The sequence below is a fragment of the Pan troglodytes genome, chromosome 4 (assembly GCF_028858775.2).
Source record: "Pan troglodytes isolate AG18354 chromosome 4, NHGRI_mPanTro3-v2.0_pri, whole genome shotgun sequence".
Taxonomy (NCBI): Eukaryota; Metazoa; Chordata; class Mammalia; order Primates; family Hominidae; genus Pan; species Pan troglodytes.
Window position 1 is genome coordinate 60,839,483 of NC_072402.2, and position 21,273 is coordinate 60,860,755.

Genomic DNA, 21,273 nt, shown 5'->3' on the forward strand with positions numbered 1-21,273 from the left:
ATGTTCTGCACCTTTCTGAACCCTTCCCAGTGCCAAGTCCAAAATGAGTCATGAGACTGACTGCATGCACCATATGGTAAACCTGAGAACCATCCCTCTACTGAAGGACGCACACCAGGGCATGATTTGTTTAAGGCTACACAACTTCTGCCGAAAGATGACTTTGCCACAGCTTTTAAACATATGATGCAAGTTTTGTGCTGTGAAAAGTCCCCACTTACAGTTTAAGTATTTTTGTTCAGAGGAATAAAAGAAAACAAACACGTAAGTCCTAACACAGGGCCTGTTTATAGCAATGGATCAGGCAGATCTCACTTCCCTTACTACATCCCTGACTGCTTCTAGCTGCATTAATTAGCTTAAAGGGGCTTCAGGGGTACTTGGTAATGAAAACAGCCATACCTTATGCAATTAATTATATAGAACAGTTACTTAGCTTCCATTTTTCTGCACCCCTCATGGTACTGACTTTCCACTTTCTGTTTTCATTTTTAGAAAATAAGTTGCTATGAAACTTACATCTATTGACTTTGAGGATGCTTCTAGAAAATCATTTGAATATTTTTAAAACCAAAGATTTCTATATTTCTGCTAACTTTTTAAAGAGGAGCCCAAGTCTGAGAGAGACAGAAACCCAACTCTAATTATATCTGTGGTGCCTGGGAGACATCCCCAGCTTAGATGAGTAAATGTGAAAAGAGAAAACAATCATAGGCAATTAGCTGGGTCTTGGCTTAATGTCAGCAATGTATCCACTGTGAACCTCAAGCCCTCCCTGCTCTGTGGGCACCAGTCTCCCTCCCTCCCTTCCTCCCCTCAGCCACAGTTCCATTTAGCAAAGCAGAGAGGGCCTTGGACTCGTATTGTTACCCTGGAATTAGGCTAGACAATATTTTCCAGTGACTTCTTAAAAGTCTGTCCCTTCTTCTGGTCATTATTGTATTCTGCCACCCGTCCCCTCCCCATGCATATCTCCCCCCCCCCCCCACCACAAACCCACGCCTTAAGTCATTTTACTGGAAAACTGCTTGGCACCTAGCACTTCTTCTTTCAATTACAGCAGCTTTTGAAGGTCTCATTGGCCCACACAGAATGCCACTGGCCGAGTGTAAGTGCCAGAGAAATATATTTCTTTTAAAACACTCCACATTTCTACTGCAAATAGGAACCCTCCCCAAGTCCATCACATCTGATAACCACTGTCAGGCTGGACAGTGGACTCATGGTGCTCTCAGGGCGACCTCACAGGGGCTTGGCCGTGGCACTGAGGGGAGAGCCTGATTGGCTGGCTGTTTCATTGCCGGATCTCTGAAGGCCAATCAGGATTTGCAGCTCAGCCACCTGCTTTCTGAGGAGCACTGAGCAAGATGGCCACCTCCTGGTGGTAAGTCTCGCTCCTGGAGTTCTCATCTTGACCCTACAGCGGGACATTTTGCCGCCACCTCTTTGTGTGTTGGGAAGATGACGTCCTTTCTGCTCGTCCTGCTTCTCTGATTGGTGAGTTTGGGATGGAGAAATGGACACGTTCAGTTCAACCCCTTCCATTCTCACTTTCCAAGAAGCAAGGTTTCTCTGTCTCTGGAAGTTTTCTGGGACTGGACTTTGTCTTGGCAAAGGGAGAGCCTGCAATTTGGTTGGGAAATGTTAAATAGGGCTGTGTGAGAAATCTTAGGTGCAGACTGGGGCTCTTCATCTAGCTTTATCAGCAATAGAGCAGACATTCTTGGCCCCAGCTTACAGCCCCAGCCTCTCTTGTCTACCTGTCAACTGCTTTGGGGCTTGGAGCAGAAAAGCAGGGAAGTAATTAATTGTCACCCTCTAACTCCAGCACTGCCCTCAGGAATGAAGAAAGGAGCCAGGGAACTCCTGCGGGAATTCCCTGAGAAGACCACAGGAATATAAAATATAATGAAGTGATGTGAGAAAAAATTGATAAACCAGCTTGGAGATTAAGGTTGAAACTCAAGGGTACAGGAAAGCTGAATCTCATGTTTTTCTCTTAGGAAATTCCTCTCAACTTGTGAAACAGGAAGACCGAGGGTTTCTCCTGGAGTTGTTTAAAGAGTGGCACTTTACAGAATTAGTTTCATGAAGCTTGTGAAAGGGAATCATCTGTCTAGTGCACCATCAAGTCAATATTAGAGTTTTCTTAGAATACTACCCAGGCACTGGTAGAAATTGATTTACACAAGTGTTCTTGTTGCACTTGAAGCAGAATTAGGAATTTAGCTAAAATCTTTCAGATACGAGAGATTAGACCTGCAAGAGAGGTAAGAGAATTTGGTGGAAGGTGGAAGCAGAGAGCATCCTTACTAATTTTAAGAGCTCACCCAAGACCAGTAGTTTTCCATCCATTAGAATCACCTAAGGAATTGCTGAACAATTCCAATATTTGGGTTCCTTCCCACATCATTCAAACCAGACACTCTGGTGATGGGCCAAGGAGTCAGTATTGTTAAAAACTGCCCAGGTGATTCTGTCTGGTGTGCAGCTGGGACTGAAAAACAGTGTCCTGGTGGGCTAAGGAAGCACTGGTCATCTGTCCCTTGCCTTTGGGAGCAGCCACAGGTGATGGTGATGATGGTGGTGGTGGTGGTGAGTGGGGAATTTACATACTCTTTCTTCCCTAATGAATCTAAACTCTGCTACTTGAAGGGTGGTCCCTGGACTAGCTGCATCATCACTTAGGACCTTGTTCAAAAATGCAGAATTTGGGGCCCCACCCTAGACCTAGACCTATTGAATTAGAACTGTAGTGGGGAAATGTTTCTTGAACTTTAATGTGCATAGGAAACACCTGGGATCTTGTTAAAATGCAGATTCTGTTTCAGTAGGTCTGGGGTGTAGTCCAAGGTCCTGCATTTCTAACAATCTCCCAAGTGATTCCAGTGTTTCCAATCCACGGACCACACTTTGAGCAGCAAGGCAGCTGAGGCCTTGGAGCAACCACAAATGGAAGTTGCTCGAAGAGCAGTGCTCCAGCTTTGGACTGCTCTGTAGGAATGGTGCTGAAAATGTTGCATGGTGCATCTTCAGGGACATAACAGACGCTGAAGATTTTATAGGAGTGGCTGCCATTCCCAGAACAGCCAATAGTAATTACCATCATCAGGAGATGCTGTTGCTGGGAACTTCCAGGAACTGCCAATTGGAGCTGGCACCAAAGGAAACTGCAATGGGAGAATCGAGTTAACAAGACTGCTTAGCAAGTTGGAACCCTCTCTGTATTCCAGCCCAAGTCACACTTGAGAATGAGGGAATTGGCTGTTCTTAATCACTTGCTATCTGGAGGAGAGAACCAGTCTTTCCATATACTTCACACTGAAATTAGAAAATAATTTTTCATCAAGATTCCTCTTGGGGCTTATGTATTCCTTTACTCCACAGATATTTTTGAGGACCTACTTTGTACCATGTAGTATGCTAAGACTTAGATTTGAATGTCTAAAAACTGAGTGAGGCTCCAGCCAGCAGTAGACACCTAGAACTGCAACTCAACTCTCATTGGAGAGGACACTGTGGCTTGAGAGAAGGTTATATTGGGATAGTGTCCATAAACATCTTAGCTATTATATAAACCTTGGGCCTAATATCAGTTGATGTCAATTTCAGAAATAAGACCATATATGATTCATTTGGAATCAGGCACTGGAAAAGCCAATGCTATTACTGGAAGGAATTTGACACCACTGAGCTACCCTAGGATAAAGGCTAAGTACACAACATTTTGCAATGAAATAGCAGCCATAGAAGATACTGTATGACTGCACTGGGGGTTTAGTACTATAACCAATTTGAGAATTTGGGAATGATTTGGTTCTGGGCAGGGAATATAAGTGGGAGCTTGAACCATGGGCTGTATTCCTCCTCCCCATATGGAAAGACTTGCCTGTATCATTCAGGATGTCCTTTCCCATCCTGCCCTTTAAACCAGTGTGCTCAGAAGAGGTATTGCTGGCCTCCAGAGACCTCAGACACCCTGCAGACAGTGTTTCTTATGACTTTTATAAGGCCAAGGGCTTCCTATTTGAAGAGCTATGCTCACCTGTTGTGAAGGCAGGAAGACATCTCAGTCAATATGTACTCTAGTGACCCAGAAACAGGGGAATGTCAAACAACAAAAAAATTGCTGATCAGGAGTTCTGAAACCTCAGCTGACCTTGGAACCCAGTGGGAACTCATTAGCAGTAGTGACCAGAAACCCGAAGGGGAAGCCATTATAATCCTCACCCCACCCCCCACCTCACCCTGGAAAGGTATGTTAGAGTCCACAGCTCACCAATGTTAAATGACTCAAATAAAGTTACAGGGTAGTAGAAACAAGTGGAGAAGAACAAAGGTTTTCTGACTTCTAGTACCAGGGAAATTAGAAATGGTTAAGAAACAGAGAAACTGCAGAAGAAAAAGACCTGTCATTATAGTTGGGGGTGTGTGTGCAAAAGGAAATATGTAATCATCTCAATCTGAGGGACCTCCATGTGTGGGCACATACAACAGACTGTGAGAAGTTACAAAGGAGATGGAAGACCAAATGAGTGTGCAATATAACTGGAAATAGGACAGATATAATGGAAATACACAATAACATAAGTCACATAAGCACAAAATATATACCTAAGTGATGACAGCTGTATAAGGAGCCAGGCGGCATGGGGGAGAGAAGGAGGCTCGGGGAGGTAATTGGAAAAGTGTGTGGGTAGAAAAGAAATTGATAGAAAGCAGCAGTATTTGCATCTACCTGAGGAAAGGCACTTGCTGCTGAGGCAGGTTTAAGTAAGTTCCCCGGGGCAAAGAAAGAGTCTTCCAAAGGGCTCTGAGGTTCTAGGACTAGAGGAAGTAGAGCATGAAATTTCCTTCCAGGGACAGTCTGGTTTGAAAGGGAGGAGGAGAAATAAGAGAAAGCTCCGTGGTAATATACAAGACAAAAGGAAAAGAAAGACAAGTAAAAGGAATGATCTGCAACCACCTGGATATTGGAGCACAATTGTGAGAACAACTGGGTAAGAAGAGTCCATTTTCTTACCCTCCTTTATCCCCCCTTTCCAAAGCATCCTATATTCCATTTTGGATTATTCTTGATAAGTTTCCTTTCCTATGGAATGTGCTACCTATCTAGTAGCAACTGATGCTACCTCTCTTAGCTTCCAACTTGATAAAGAGGCATTTTTAATATAGCTGCTGGATCCAAATTGAAGGGAAGGAATAATCTAGCAAAATATCCACAAATTAGCTGCACTTTCTTTTGTAACATAAGGCAGCTGTATTCACTCACCTGAGATGGGGTGGAAGATCTCACACACTGTTCTCTGCTTTCCTTTTCTGCTTTGTTCAGAGACACAAGATGTAGGCACCCTGCTAAGCATGGAACTCCTGGCTGCCTCCTCCACCTCAACATATGCTTGTTCAGGTAGAGCCCAGCTAGGGACTGACAGTGGTAGAGCATTGCTGATTTAGGTTCCTCACGTAAAGCACTGTAGACAAGGGCAGCGACAAAAATCTCTGGTAGTGTGCTTGCGGGGGATCTGAGTTTTTAATGTATTTGATTGGTTTAGCATGTCAAAGATCAAGTCTTGAAAGTAGGAGAGAAAAATTATATGTCTTTCCAGCAGAGCCAATGTAATGCTTGCCTGCGAGTAACCAGGAATTGTGCTATATGCTGTGCACATCTGTCTCACAGACCTAAGGTAACGGAACCTGCAATCCAGTGGACCATGGAACTGCTTGAGTTCTGGGCACCATCTGTGCCAGCATAGCCTGCTGAATCTCAGTGTCTCTCAGGAGGGGGCCAGAAATCAATCTCACACATTCCCCAGATAATTCTGATACCTTTAGAACTACGACTTAGAGGGACTGCATAATAATAGAAATGACTTACTGGAAGGATAAATTTTTAGAAAATAGTTAAATACATTTTTAGAAAATAGCATCCTCAATAATACATGACCTTAATGAAACAGAAACAGAAAGCCATAGATGGGAACATTGTGAAGTGAAGGGCTAACAATACAACAACTATACCACATGATACAACATAAAAATGAAAATGTTGAGAAGAAAGGGAAGTGGGAGTGGTAAAATAGGACTGCAAGGAAACAATACTTGGAGTAGCACAATTTAAATCTGCATCAGCGTCATAAACAGCAGAACTAACAGGGTAGAATTTAAATCAGTAATGTGGAGGATAAGCCTAGAAATTGTTCCAGAAGATAGTGAAAAGCAGGGGAAAAGAAATATGTTAAAATGAATAAAGAAATGGTGGGTAAGAAACTATTATTCAAAGGATACAGAGAGCCAACCAAGAACTGCAGATTTCTTTTATTAAAAAAACCCTAGAGTAGTTAGTTAATTGCTTCTCAGCCTTTGGGCTAAGATTAAGTGTATAAACTAGAGTAGTTAGAACAGAAGTGATAATCATGATGAAAAAGACAATTTTTCAGGGAAGAAAAAAGATCCTGGATTCATAGATGAAAAGAGCCCCTTGGTTCAGCCAAAGAATATTCTGGAAAAAAAAAAAAACTAGCAAAACCTTGAATTACAAGGATAAGTGAATAAATCTGCATGCATCTAGCCAGAAAAATATAACCACAAATGAACAAAATCAGAGAAACTTTCAACTTGTTTATGCAACTGTAAATGCCAGAAAAATAATGGTGCTGTGTTTACAAGATGTTGAAGGGAAAATTTATAAACTAAGAATATTATACACATTGTTTTTCAACTGTTAAGGCAACAGAAGTACATTTCTAGACAAAGATTTCAAAAATACACCTCCTATGTATTTCATCTTGAAAAAATTATTTGAGGATGTACCCTGGCTAATTGATGAATCAAAATTAAGATCCCAAGAAGAAAGAAGTAAATCTTAGTATAAAGACTGGCAGGGAGAATTGAAAATGGCAAAGCAAAAAGTTAAAATCTATATAATTGTAAATAAGTTGAAGCCTGTTGGTCAATTCCACTCCAAACAATATTGTCTTCAGTTGCATGGGCTCTGGTATACTAAATAATGCAAATTAGTTCTCCCTAAACTGTAAGCTGGGAGAGGGCAAGGGCCATGCCATCTTATTCACCACTTTGTCTCCAGTGTCCCTTCCTAGCTTGTGGTGATGCTTATTAAACATTTATTGGACTTTCTACATGAGTATTCTTTTAAACTTCTCTCAGCAGACAGGCCTTATGAATTCTATAATAACATTCTAGCTGGGAGATGGAAGATTTTGGACAACAAAATGAGGGAAGAGAAATATTACAAAACTTTCAGAGGAGAGAGCAAACTCCACCACCGAGCCAAGTCATCTTGCCCTCTTTTCTTCATCAGGAAAGAGGCAGTAGTTCTGAGAGACCAAAAAAGTCATGTGCCTGTTTTTATAGGCACCAAGAAGTAGTAAGTTCTAGTTCCATTCCTCTGAAGATAGGGGTGGGAAGAGTCCAGCCTGTCTCTAAATAGGACAGCTATCAAGCCTCTGGCTGTTTCTCAGCTTCTGAAAGGCCTTGGGGCATAGGGGAAGTGTAGAGGGTGTGTCTGGGCCCAGAGTGGTCCAGGGAGTGGCATACTCCTTTCCCACAGACTCTAAGATCCCATTCCTCAACTACCTGTCAACAGGTTCAAGGTCGTAAATTCTTGGCAGTTTCTGGAAAACAAAGCCCCATATCCTGGAGGAAGTGAGGTGGATAGGTGTAAGTGATGTTATGTGTGGAATAATTTTCACCATATTTTTCAGCAAGGTATGCTTACAAATGGTCTTCATACTAAGAGTTGGAGCCCAAACCTAGAAACCAGGGAAGAGGAAAGATATGTGTATGTGTAGAAGGGATGGGGCAAGAAGTAACAGTCATGCGTGTACCTTTCCCTCAGTGCACTAAAAGAAATGCATTCAGGGAGCCGAGGAGAAATAGGGACAGCCAGGCCCAGGCTGTGAGCAGGTTCAGGGAGTCTCACTTAAACGCAGTTAAGTCGTAGTTGCCTTCCACACCTGATTTCACTTGGTCAGAACAAGCAGTCTCACAGAAGCAACTCCACTCCATGAATTAACTTACAGGGATTTATCAAGCATGTATCAAATATGGGACATTTCCATACCGGGAACTAAGGGCAAAGACACAATTCCTTGTTTTTATATGGCTTTGTCTATTAAGATGTAGGAGTGGCCATCTTCACCTTACTCAGTTAAAAGAAGGACTTCTTTTTATTCTTAAAGACTTCATCTAGATGTTTTCTCTTTGTAGTCGCTCCTGACCTCCAGTCCCTCTGTTGAGCCCTCCTAGATTATTGTAAGGATGTAGGTGGAAGTGAATAAACTTGAAAAGGTGTGCCAGGCCTCAGGAGTCCTTGGAGACAGACATGGAGGCTTGTGTTAAAAGTTTGTTAGAAGGTTTTCACTTTGAAGTTGAGAAATTCAGGCCAGTGAGCCAAGGCATGAGAGATGTAACCAGGTTTTGTTCCTGGGGGTTCAAAGCCAAGGGCAGCTGATGAAGTGACAGAACTGGCTCAGAAATCTGAGCAGCAGCAGCTTGAAGGTACTTAGATGGGTGGGAAAGTGGGACTCAACTGAGGTACCAAGGGGCCCCTCTGCACGCACTAACTCTCTCAGTAACCACTATGGTCTATCCTTTTAAAACAACACAAATTTAATGTCTTTATATTAAAGCTAAGATTCAGCCTAGAAGCTGAAGTTTGATATTGAGGATGAATGCCACTTAGTGCAGTAGTTAGTTTGTTTGTGTGCGTGTGTGGTTTTTTTTTTTTTTTTTTTTTTGAGATGGAGTTTCGCTGTATCACCAGGCTGGAGTGCAATGGTGCAATCTTGGCTCACTGCAACCTCTGACTCCCTGGTTCAGGCGATTCTCCTGCCTCAGCCTCCTGAGTAGGCGGGATTATAGGCACACACCACCACGCCCAGCTAATTTTTGTATTTTTAGTAGAAATGGGGTTTCACCATGTTGGCCGGGATGGTCTTGATCTCCTGACCTTGATCCACCTGCCTCGGCCTCCCAAAATGTTGGGATTACCGGCGTGAGCCACCGCACCCGGCCCAGTGCAGTGGTTCTTAATCCTGAAGACATATTAGAATAATCTGAGACATTAAAAAAAATACCAATCCCTGGGCCCACCCCAAACTAAATAATTCAAATCTCTGGGCATGCAGACTGGGTATTGGTATATTTTTAAAACACTCCCTGGCTGACTCTAATCTCCAAAACTCTAACGGAAGAGAATTCGGAGGCAAGTAGGGGGCCTTGCTGCAAAATGTGGTCTGCACATCAACATCACAGGGAGGCTTGATGGAAATACAACCTCTCAGGCCCCATACCAGACCTACTGGATTAGAATCTGCATCTTAACAATGTCCTCAGAGCATTTGTAGGTACTTTGAGTATCACGATAGAGGAATACTCTGCAATGTTTCAGCAATGACTTGTTAAAATACCCCAGAATCAGAGAGCTAGAATTGATTTTAGTCACTGACTTCAGAGATCCCAATGTCCCCACAGGAATCAGGCAGAACAGTGAGAGTTAGGCAGGCCTGCCACCCCAGCGGATCACATGGGCCTCAAAGACTCTAAACAAAGCGAAAGAAGGTAGGGAGTAGTGAAGACAGGGGGAGAGCACACAGCCCCACTAGAGAGGGAATCTGACTCCGCTCCAGCTTTGATTCGTTTCTCTGTGAAATTTCCTGGTTTTTAAATGTTGGCAACTAATTCATGTTTTAGAAGTTTTTTCTATAGGTGTGATGGTTAATTTTAGATGGATCTTACTGGGTTAAGGGATACCCAGGTGATATGATTTGGATTTGTGTCTCCACCCCAGTGTTGGTGGAGGGACCTGGTGGGAGGTGATTGGATCGTGGCGGCGGACTTCCCCCTTGCGGCACTCATTAGAGTGTGTTCCTTCTCACAAGATCTGGTTATTTTAAAGTATGTAGCACCTCCCCCTTCTCTCTCTTACTCCTGCTCTGGCCATGTAAGGTGCATTTGATTTGCCTTCTGCCATGATTGAAAGTTTTCTGAGACCTCCAGCCATGCTTCCTGTACAGCCTGCAGAACTGTGAATCAATTAAACCTCTTTCTTTATAAATTACCCAGTTTCAGGTACTTCTTTATAGCAGTGTAAGAATGGACTAATATACCAGGTCGCTGGTAAAGCATTATTTCGGTGTCTGTGAGGGTGTTTCTGGAGGAGACTGGCATTTGAATGAGTGGACTGAGTAAGGAAGAGCCAACCTCACTCCATGTGAGTGGGCACCATTTAATCCTTCAAGGCCCAGAATAGAACAAAAAGGCAGAGAAAAGGTGAATTGATGCTGTCTGCTGGAGGTGGGCCATCCATCTTCTCCAGCCCTTGGACATCAGAACTCCAGGTTCTTGGGCCTTCAAACTCAGACTTATGCCAGTGGCCTCCTAGAATCTCAGGCGTTTGGCCTTGGCCTGAAAGTTATACCATCAGCTTCCTTGGTTCTCAGACATTTGGACTCCAACTGAATTATACCACCAGCTTCCCTGGTTCTCCAGCTTGCACGTGGCATAGGATGGGACTTCTCTACCTCCATAATCACATGAGCCAATTCCCATAATAATTTCCTCTTACATATCTATAGATATTGACATATCTTCATCTATATCTGATTGGTTCCATTTCTCTGGAGAACCCTGATAGAATGGGCAAATCACGACACACTATAGGACAGATTATGCCCATGGAATACCACTAATCTAAACCAACTCTTTCATATTACAGATAAAGAAATTGAGTCTGGTTTTCTCATCCTCCACTTTCAGAGAGAGTGACTCCAGTTTAAGTATCATTTAAATTTTCCACTTTTGTTTTAGGTAATAGAGAGCTGCTGTCTTACAGAATTCTAGAGCCATTGAAGATGGAAGTGGCTCTGAGCAGGGGATCAGGAGGGGTTTCTCTGGAAAGGCAATGAAAAAACTCAGATTCAATACCCAGATGTGTTGTTTTTGGTCTACCAGAGGGGCGGACCAAACCTTTTCAGTTGACATTTCCTTCAACACCAGGCTTGTTTTGGGAGTCTGGGCCAGGTGACAATGATGGCACTAAGAGCTTGTTTTCCCAATTAGAGTCAAAACATTTGCTGAGCAACCCCATAAATTGGCTAGACAAAAGTAAATAGGAAGGAGAGACATGGGAAAGGTGAGGTACCACACAGCCCTGAGTGAAAAGAAAGTTGGAGGGAAGTACCCTGCAAAAAAAAAAAGCTGAGAGAGAAGATGCAGGGATGACTGGGCCAGCCAATTAGTCAACATTCAGCATTCATTCATCCCTCAACAGCTATTTATCATGCATCTATCATATCCCAGGCACAGCTCTTGATACTAAAGATACAACTGTGAACATGACTGACCAAGCACCTGCCCTCGTGGAGCTCACACCATTTTTCATACAAGCATCCTACATCTATGAATCTTTATTTTTTTGAAATACGGTCGCACTTTGGCCTAGACTAGAATACAGTGGCATCATCATGGCTCATTGCAGCCTTGACCTCCCTGGGCTCAGGTGATCCTTCCAACTAAGCCTACCAAGTAGCTGGGACTACAGGCATGTGCCGAGGTGGGTAGATCAGGAGGTCAGGAGTTCGAGACCAGCCTGGCCAAGATGGTGAAACCCCATCTCTACTAAAAATACAAAAATTAGCCAGCCATGGTGGCGGGCGCCTGTAATCCCAGCTACTCAGGAGGCTGAGGCAGGAGATTGCTCCAACCCGGGAGGTAGAGGTTGCAGTGAGCTGAGATCACGCCACTGCACTCTAGTCTGGGCAACAGAGCAAGACTCTGTCTCAAAAAAAAAAAAAAAAGTATAATTATAGGTTTGTGTGATAGAATCTTTGTTCCGTTTATTTTCTTAATCAAGAAAGAATATGAAGAGCAATAGCGGTTTGTGACTGACTAGAAGCCTCAGTAAATTTTCATTCTTTGCATCTGTAGAGGTAAATTTCTCTGAACAATGCTATTAATCATCATTGCATGGGTTAATGATGTCTGCATCCATACAGGCAGCAGTAAATTACTTAAATGATTTTCCCACTGAGCATTAATGATAAATGGAGTTATTTTTTCCAGGAATTCACTTTATTTTTCCCTTTAGTATTTCTAGTTTGTACAAATTACTTTTTTTATTATTATACTTTAAGTTCTAGGGTACATGTGTACAACATGCAGGTTTGTTACGATGGTATACATGTGCCATGTTGGTTTGCTGCACCCATTAACTGGTCATTTACAGTAGGTATTTCTCCTAATGCTATCCTTCCCCCAGCCCCGGTGTGTGATGTTCCCCTCCTTGTGTCCAAGTGCTCTCATTGTTCACTTCCCACATATGAGTAAGAACATGCGGTGTTTGGTTTTCTGTCCTTGTGATAGTTGGCTCAGAATGATGGTTTCAAGCTTTATCCATGTCCCTGCAAAAAGGACATGAGCTCATCCTTTTTTATGGCTGCATAGTATTCCATGGTGTATATGTGCCACGTTTTCTTAATCCAGTCTATCATTGATGGACATTTGGGTTGGTTCCAAGTCTGCTATTGTGAGTAGTGACACAGTAAACATACACGTGCATATGTCTTTATAGTAGCATGACTTATAATCCTTTGGGTGTATACCCAGTAATGGGATGGCTGGGTCAAATGGTATTTCTAGTTCTAGATCCTTGAGTAATTGCCACACTGTCTTCAACAATGGTTCAACTAGTTTACACTCCAACCAACAGTGTAAAAGCATTCCTGTTTCTCCACATCCTCTCTAGCATCTGTTGTTTCCTGACTTTTTAATGATCGCCATTCTGACAGTCATGAGATGGTATCTCATTGTGGTTTTGATTTGCATTTCTCTTATGACCAGTGATGATGAGCATTTTTTCATGTGTCTGTTGGATGCATAAATGTCTTCTTTTGAGAAGTGTCTGTTCATATCCTTTGCCTACTTTTTGATGGGGTTGTTTGCTTTTTTCTTGTAAATTTGTTTAAGCTCTTTGTAGATTCTGGATATTAGCCCTTTGTCAGATGGGTAGATTGCAAAAATTGTCTCCCATTCTGTAGGTTGCCTGTTCACTCTGATGGTAGTTTCTTTTGCTGTGCAGAAGCTCTTTAGTTTAATGAGATCCCATTTGTCAATTTTGGCTTTTGTTGCCATTGCTTTTGGTATTTTAGTCATGAAGTCTTTGCCCATTCCTATGTTCCGAATGGTATTGCCTAGGTTTTCTTCTAGGGCTTTTATGGTTTTAGGTCTAACATTTAAGTCTTTAATCCATCTGGAATTAATTTTTGTATAAGCTGTAAGGAAGGGATCCAGTTTCAGCTTTCTACATATGGCTAGCCAGTTTTGCCAGCACCTTTATTAAAGAGGGAATCATTTCCCCATTTCTTGTTTTTGTTAGGTTTGTCAAAGATCAGATGGTTGTAGATGAGTGGGGTTATTTCTGAGGCCTCTGTTCTGTTTCATTGGTCTATGTCTCTGTTTTAGTACCAGTACCATGCTGTGTTGGTTACTGTAGCCTTGTAGTATAGTTTGAAGTCAAGTAGCATGATGCCTCCAATGTTGTTCTTTTTGCTTAAGATTGTCTTGGCAATGCAGGCTCTTTTTTTGTTCCATATGAAATTTAAAGTAGTTTTTTCCAATTCTGTGAAGAAAGTTGTTGGTAGCCTGATGGGGATGGCATTGAATCTATAATAACTTTGGGCAGTATGGCCATTTTCATGATATTGATTCTTCCTATCCATGAGCATGGAATATTCTTCCATTTTTGTGTGTCTTCTTTTATTTCATTGAGCAGTGGTTTGTAGTTCTCCTTGAAGAGGTCCTTCACATCCCTTGTAAGTTGGATTCCTAGGTATTTTATTCTCTTTGTAGCAATTGTGAATGGGAGTTCACTCATGATTTGGCTGTTTGTCTGTTATTGGTGTATAGGGATTCTTGTGATTTTTGCACATTCATTTTGTGTCCTGAAACTTTGCTGAAGTTGCTTATCAGCTTGAGATTTTGGGCTGAGATTATGGGGTTTTCTAAATATACAGTCATGTCATCTGCAAACCTGGACAATTTGACTTCCCCTTTTCCTAATTGAATACCCTTTATTTCTTTGTCCTGCCTGATTGCCCTGACCAGAACTTCCAACAGTATGTTGAATAGGAGTGGTGAGGGCATCCCTGTCTTGTGCCGGTTTTCAAAGGGAATGCTTCCAGTTTTTGCCCATTCAGTATGATATTGGCTGTGGGTTTGTCATAAATAGCTCTTATTATTTTGAGATATGTTCCACGAATACCTAGCTTATTGAGAGTTTTTAGCATGAAGGACTGTTGAATTTTGTCGAAGGCCTTTTCTGCATCTATTGAGATAATCATGTGGTTTTTGTCATTGGTTCTGTTTATGTGATGGATTACATTTATTGATTTGCATATGTTGAACCAGGCTTGCATCCCAGGGATGAAGCCCACTTGATTGTGGTGGATAAGCTTTTCGATGTGCTGCTGGATTTGGCTTGTCAGTATTTTATTGAGGATTTTTGCATCAATGTTCATCAGGGATATTGGTCTAAACTTCTCTTTTTTTGTTGTGTCTCCGCCAGGCTTTGGTATCAGGATGATGCTGGCCTCATAAAATGACTTAGGGAGGATTCCTTCTTTTTCTATTGATTGGAATAGTTTCAGAAGGAATGGTACCAGCTCCTCTTTGTACCTCTGGTAGAATTCGGCTGTGAATCCATCTGGTCCTGGACTTTTTTTGGTTGGTAAGCTATTAATTATTGCCTCAATTTCAGAGCCTGTCATTGGTCTATTCAGAGATTCAACTTCTTCCTGGTTTAGTCTGGGGAGGGTGTATGTGTTGAGGAATTTATCCATTTCTTCTAGATTTTCTAGTTTATTTGCGTAGAGATGTTTATAGTGTTCTCTGATGGTAGTTTGTATTTCTGTGGGATCGGGGGTGATATTCCCTTTGTCATTTTTTATTGCGTCTATTTGATTCTTTTCTCTTTTCTTCTTTATTAGTCTTGCTAGTGGTCTATCAATTTTGTTGATCTTTTCACAAAACCAGCTCCTGTATTCATTGATTTTTTGAAGGGATTTTTGTGTCTCTATGTCCTTCAGTTCTGCTCTGATCTTAGTTATTTCTTGCCTTCTGCTAGCTTTTGAATGTGTCTGCTCTTGCTTCTCTAGTTCTTTTAATTGTGATGTTAGGGTGTCAATTTTAGATCTTTCCTGCTTTCTCTTGTGGGCATTTAGTGCTGTAAATTTCCCTCTACACACTGCTTTGAATGTGTCCCAGAGATTCTGGTATGTTGTGTCTTTTTTCTCATTGGTTTCAAAGAACATCTTTATTTCTGCCTTCATTTTGTTATGTACACAGTAGTCATTCAGGAGGAGGTTGTTCAGTTTCCATGTAGTTGAGTGGTTTTGAGTGAGTTTCTTAATCCTGAGTTCTAGTTTGATTGCACTGTGGTCTGAGAGACGGTTTGTTATAATTTCTGTTCTTTTACATTTGCTGAGGAGTGCTTTACTTCCAACTATGTGGTCAATTTTGGAATAGGTGTGTTGTGGTGCTGAAAAGAATGTATATTCTGTTGATTTGGGGTGGAGAGTTCTGTAGATGTCTATTAGGTCCGCTTGGTGCAGAGCTGAGTTCAGTTCCTGGAAATCCTTGTTAACTTTCTGTCTCGTTGATCTGTCTAATGTTGACAGTGGGGTGTTAAAGTCTTCCATTATTATTGTGTGGGAGTCTAAGTCTCTTTTTAGGTCTCTAAGGACTTGCTTTATGAATCTGGATTCTCCTGTATTGGGTGCATATATATTTAGGATAGTTAGCTCTTCTTGTTGAATTGATCCCTTTACCATTATGTAATGGCCTTCTTTGTCTCTTTTGATCTTTGTTGGTTTAAAGTCTGTTTTATCAGAGACTAGGGTTGGAACCCCTGCCTTTTTTTGTTTTCCGTTTGCTTGGTAGATCTTCCTCCATCCCTTTATTTTGAGCCTATATGTGTCTCTGCACGTGAGATGGGTTTCCTGAATACAGCACACTCATGGGTCTTGACTCTTTATCCAATCTGCCAGTCTGTGTCTTTTAATTGGAGCATTTAGCCCATTTACATTTAAGGTTAATATTGTTATGTGTGAATTTGATCCTGTCATTTTGATGTTAGCTGGTTATTTTGCTCGTTAGTTGATGCAGTTTCTTCCTAGCCTTGATGGTCTTTACAATTTGTCATGTTTTTGCAGTGGCTGGTACCAGTTGTTCCTTTACATGTTTAGTGCTTCCTTTGGGAGCTCTTTTAGGGCAGGCCTGGTGGTGACAAAATCTCTCAGCATTTGCTTGTCTGTAAAGGATTTTATTTCTCTTTCACTTATGAAGCTTAGTTTGGCTGGATATGAAATTCTGGGTTGAAAATTCTTTTCTTTAAGAATGTTGAATATTGGCCCCCACTCTCTTCTGGCTTGTTGAGTTTCTGCCGAGAGAGCCGCTGTTAGTCTGATGGGCTTCCCTTTGTGGGTAACCCCACCTTTCTCTCTGGCTGCTGTTAACATTTTTTCCGTCATTTCAACTTTGGTGAATCTGACAATTATGTGTCTTGGAGTTGCTCTTCTCGAGAAGTATCTTAGTGGCGTTCTCTGTATTTCCTGAATTTGAATGTTGGCTTGCCTTGCTAGATTGGGGAAGTTCTCTTGGATAATATCCTGCAGAGTGTTTTCCAACTTGGTTCCATTCTCCCCGTCACTTTCAGGTACACCAATCAGACGTAGATTTGGTCTTTTCACTTAGTCTCATATTTCTTGGAGGCTTTGTTCATTTCTTTTTATTCTTTTTTCTCTAAACTTCTCTTCTCACTTAATTTCATTCATTTCGTCTTCCATCGCTGATACCCTTTCTTCCAGTTGATTGCATTGGCTCCTGAGGCTTGTGCATTCGTCATGTAGTTCTCGTACTGTGGTTTTCAGCTCCATCAGTTCCTTTAAGGACTTCTCTGCATTGATTATTCTAATTATCCATTCGTGTAATTTTTTTTCAAGGTTTTTAACTTCTTTGCCATTGGTTCAAACTTCCTCCTTTAACTCGGAGTAGTTTGATCTTCTGAAGCCTTCTTCTCTCAACTCGTCAAAGTCATTCTGCGTCCAGCTTTTTTCCATTGCTGGTGAGGAGCTGCGTTCCTTTGGAGGAGGAGAGGCGCTCTGATTTTTAGAGTGTCCGGTTTTTCTGCTCTGTTTTTTCCCCATCTTTGTGGTTTTATCTACCTTTGGTCTTTGATGATGGTGATGTACAGATGGGTTTTTGGTGTGGATGTCCTTTCTGTTTGTTAGTTTTCCTTCTAACAGTCAGGACCCTCAGCTGCAGGTCTGTTGGAGTTTGCTGGAGGTCCACTCCAGACCCTGTTTGCCTGGGTATCAGCAGCGGAGGCTGCAGAAAAGCGGATATTGGTGAACCGCAAATGCTGTTGCCTGATCGTTTCTGTGGAAGTTTTGTCTCAGAGGAGTACCCAGCCATGTGAGGTGTCAGTCCGCCCCTACTGGGGGATGCCTCCCAGTTAGGCTACTTGGGGGTCGGCGACCCACTTGAGGAGGCAGTCTGCCCATTCTCAGATCTCAAGCTGCGTGCTGGGAGAACCACTACTCTACAAAGCTGTCAGACAGGGACATTTGAGTCTGCAGAGGTTACTGCTGCCTTTTGTTTGTCTGTTCCCTGCCCCCAGAGGTGGAGCCTACAGAGGCAGGCAGGCCTGCTTGAGCTGTGGCAGGCTGCACCCAGTTCAAGCTTCCTGGCTGTTTTGTTTACCTACTCAAGCCTTGGCAATGGCGGGCGCCCCTCCCCCAGCCTCACTGCTGCCTTGCAGTTTGATCTCAGACTGCTGTGCTAGCAATGAGCGAGGCTCCGTGGCCGTAGGACCCTCTGAGCCAGGTGTGGGATATAATCTCCTGGTGTGCTGTTTGTTAAGCCCATCGGAAAAGCGCAGTATTAGGGTGGGAGTGACCCAATTTTCCAGGTGCCATCTGTCACCCCTTTCTTTGACTAGGAAAGGGAATTCCCTGACCCCTTATGCTTCCCGGGTGAGGTGATGCCTCACCCTGCTTCAGCTCATGCACGGTGTGCTGCACCCACTGTCTGGCACTCCCCAGTGAGAAGAACCTGGTACCTCAGTTGGAAATGCAGAAATCACCCATCTTCTGCGTCACTCATGCTGGGAGCTGTAGACTGGAGCTGTTCCTATTCAGCCATCTTGGCTGCCTGTTTTTTTCTTTATTAGTCTTGCTAGCGGTCTATCAATTTTATTGATGGGGGTCTGTTGTGGGGTGGGGGGAGGGGGGAGGGCTGGCATTAGGAGATATACCTAATGCTAAATGATGAGTTAATGGGTGCAGCACAGCAGCATGGCATAGGTATACATACGTAACTAACCTGCACATTGTGCACATGTACCCTAAAACTTAAAGTATAATAATAATAAAATAAAAAATAATAATAATTTAAAATCAAAAAAAAAAATTTATTGATGTCTTCAAAAAACCAACTCCTGGATTCATTGATTTTTTTGGAGGGCTTTTGTGTCTCTATTTCCTTCAATCCTGCTCTGATCTTAGTTATTGCTTGCTTTCTGCTAGCTTTTGAATTTGTTTGCTTCTGCTTCTCTAGTTCTTTTAATTGTGATGTGAGGGTGTCGATTTTAGATCTTTCCTGCTTTCTCTTGTGGGCATTTAGTGCTATAAATTTCCCTCTACACACTGCTTTAAATGTGTCCGAGAGATTCTGGTATGTTGTGTCTTTTTTCTCATTGGTTTCAAAGAACATCTTTATTTCTGTCTTCATTTTGTTATTTACGCAGTAGTCATTCAGGAGCAGGTTGTTCCGTTTCCATGTAGTTGTTTGGTTTTGAGTGAGTTTCTTAATCCTGAGTTCTAATTTGATTGTACTGTGGTCTGAGAGACAGTTTGTGGTGGTTTCTGTTCTTTTACATTTGCTGAGGAGTGCTTTACTTCAACTACGTGGTCAATTTTGGAATAAGTGTGATGTGATGCTGAGAAGAATGGATATTCTGTTGATTTGGGGTGGAGAGTTCTGTAGATGACTATTAGGTCTGCTTGGTGCAGAGCTTAGTTCAAGTCCTGAATATCCTTGTTAACCTTCTGTCTCATTGATCTGTCTAATATTGACAGTGGGGTGTTAAAGTCTCCGGCTCTAAGGACTTGCTTTATGAATCTGCGTGCTCCTGTATTGGGTGCATATATATTTAGGATAGTTAGCTCTTCTCGTTGAATTGATCCCTTTACCATTATGTAATGGCCTTCTTTGTGTCTTTTGATCTTTGTTGGTTTAAAGTTTGTTTTATCAGAGACTAGGATTGCAACCCCTCCTTTTTTTTTTTTTTGCTTTCCATTTGCTTGGTGGATCTTCCTCCATCCCTTTATTTTGAGCCTATGTGTGTCTCTGCACGTGAGATGGGTTTCCTGAATACAGCACACTGATAGGACTTGACTCTATCCAATTTGCCCATCTGTGTCTTTTAATTGGGGCATTTAGCCCATTTACATTTAAGGTTAATATTATTATGTGTGAATTTGGTCCTGCCATTATGATGTTAGCTGGTTATTTTGCCCATTACTTTATGCAGTTTCTTCCTAGACTCAATGGTCTTTACAATTTGGTATGTTTTTGCAGTGGCTGGTACCAGTTGTTCCTTTCCATGTTTAGTGCTTCCTTTGGGAGCTTTTGTAAGGCAGGCCTGGTAGTGACAAAATCTCTCAGCATTTGCTTGTCTGTAAAGGATTTTATTTCTCCTTCACTTATGAAGCTTAGTTTGGCTGGATATGAAATTCTGGGTTGAAAATTCTTTTCTTTAAGAATGTTGAATATTGGCCTCCACTCTTTTTGGGCTTGTAGAGCTTCTGCCGAGAGACCCACTGTTAGTCTGATGGGCTTCCCTTTGTGGGTAACGAAACCTTTCTCTTTGGCTGCCCTTAACATTTTTTCCTTCATTTCAACCTTGGTGAATATGACAATTATGTGTCGTGGAGTTGCTCTTCTGAAGTATCTTAGTGGTGTTCTCCGTATTTGTTGAATTTGAATGTTGACCTGCCTTGCTAGGTTGGGGAAGTTCTCCTGGATAATATCCTGCAGAGTGTTTTCCAACTTGGTTCCATTCTCCCCGTCACTTTCAGATACACCAATCAAACATAGATTTGGTCTTTTCACCTGGTCCCATATTTCTTGGAGGCTTTATTTATTTTTACTCTTTTTTTCTAAACTTCTCACTTTATTTCATTAATTTGATCTTCAGTCACTGATACCCTTTCTTCCACTTGATTAAATCAGCTATTGAAGCTTTTGCATGTGTCATGTAGTTCTCGTGCCATGGTTTTCAGCTCCATACGGTCATTTAAGGTCTTCCCTACACTGTTCGTTCTAGTTAGCCATTCATCTAATCTTTTTTCAAGGTTTTTAGCTTCCTTGCGATGGGTTCAAACATCCTCTTTTAGCTCAGAGAAGTTTGTTATTACTGACCTTCTGAAGCCTACTTCTGTCAACTCATGAAAGTTTTCTCCATCCAGGGTTGTTCCATTGCTGGCAAGGAGCTGCTATCCTTTGGAGGAAAAGAGGCACTCTGGTTTTTAGAATTTTCAGCTTTTCTGCTGTGGTTTCTCCCCATCTTTGTGGTTTAATCTACCTTTGGTCTTTGATGATGGTGACCTACAGATGGGGTTTTAGTGTGGATGTCGTTTTTGTTGATGTTGTTGCTATTCCTTTATGTTTGTTAGTTTTCCTTCTAACAGTCAGGTCCCTCAGCTGCAGTTCTGTTGGAGTTTGCTGGAGGTGCCCTCCAGACCCTGTTTGCCTGGGTATCACCAGCAGAGGCTGCAGAACAGCAAATGTTGCTGCCTGATCCTTCCTCTGGAAGCTTTGTCTCAGAGGGGCACCCGGCTGTATGATGTGTCAGTTTGCCCCTACTGGGAGGTGTCTCCCACTTAGGCTACACGGGAGTCAGGGACCCAGTTGAGGAGACAGTCTGTCTGTTCTCAGAGCTCCAACACTGTGCTGGGAGAACCACTGCTCTCTTCAGAGCTGTCAAACAGGGACATTTAAGTCTGCAGAAGTTTCTGCTGCCTTTTGTTCAACTATGCCCTGCCCCCAGAGGTGGAGTCTATAGAGGCAGCAAGCCTTGTGGTGCTGTGGTTGGCTCCACTCAGTTCGAGCTTCCAGGCCACTTTGTTTACCTACTCAAGCCTCAGCAATGGCAGACGCCCCTCCCCCTGCTGGGCCGCTGCCTTGCAGGTTGATCTC

General features: G+C 42.4%; 1 long non-coding RNA gene across 1 annotated transcript in view; it reads left to right on the top strand.

The window, feature by feature from the left end:
* The first annotated feature begins 1,335 nt into the window (after positions 1 to 1,335).
* Positions 1,336 to 21,273, top strand: part of LOC107974742 (uncharacterized) — a 43,412-nt gene continuing 23,474 nt past the window's right edge. Inside the window, exons 1-2 of the long non-coding RNA XR_001717718.3 lie at positions 1,336 to 1,497; positions 4,861 to 5,000. This is a non-coding gene — a long non-coding RNA (uncharacterized LOC107974742). The remainder of the gene's footprint in view (positions 1,498 to 4,860; positions 5,001 to 21,273) is intronic.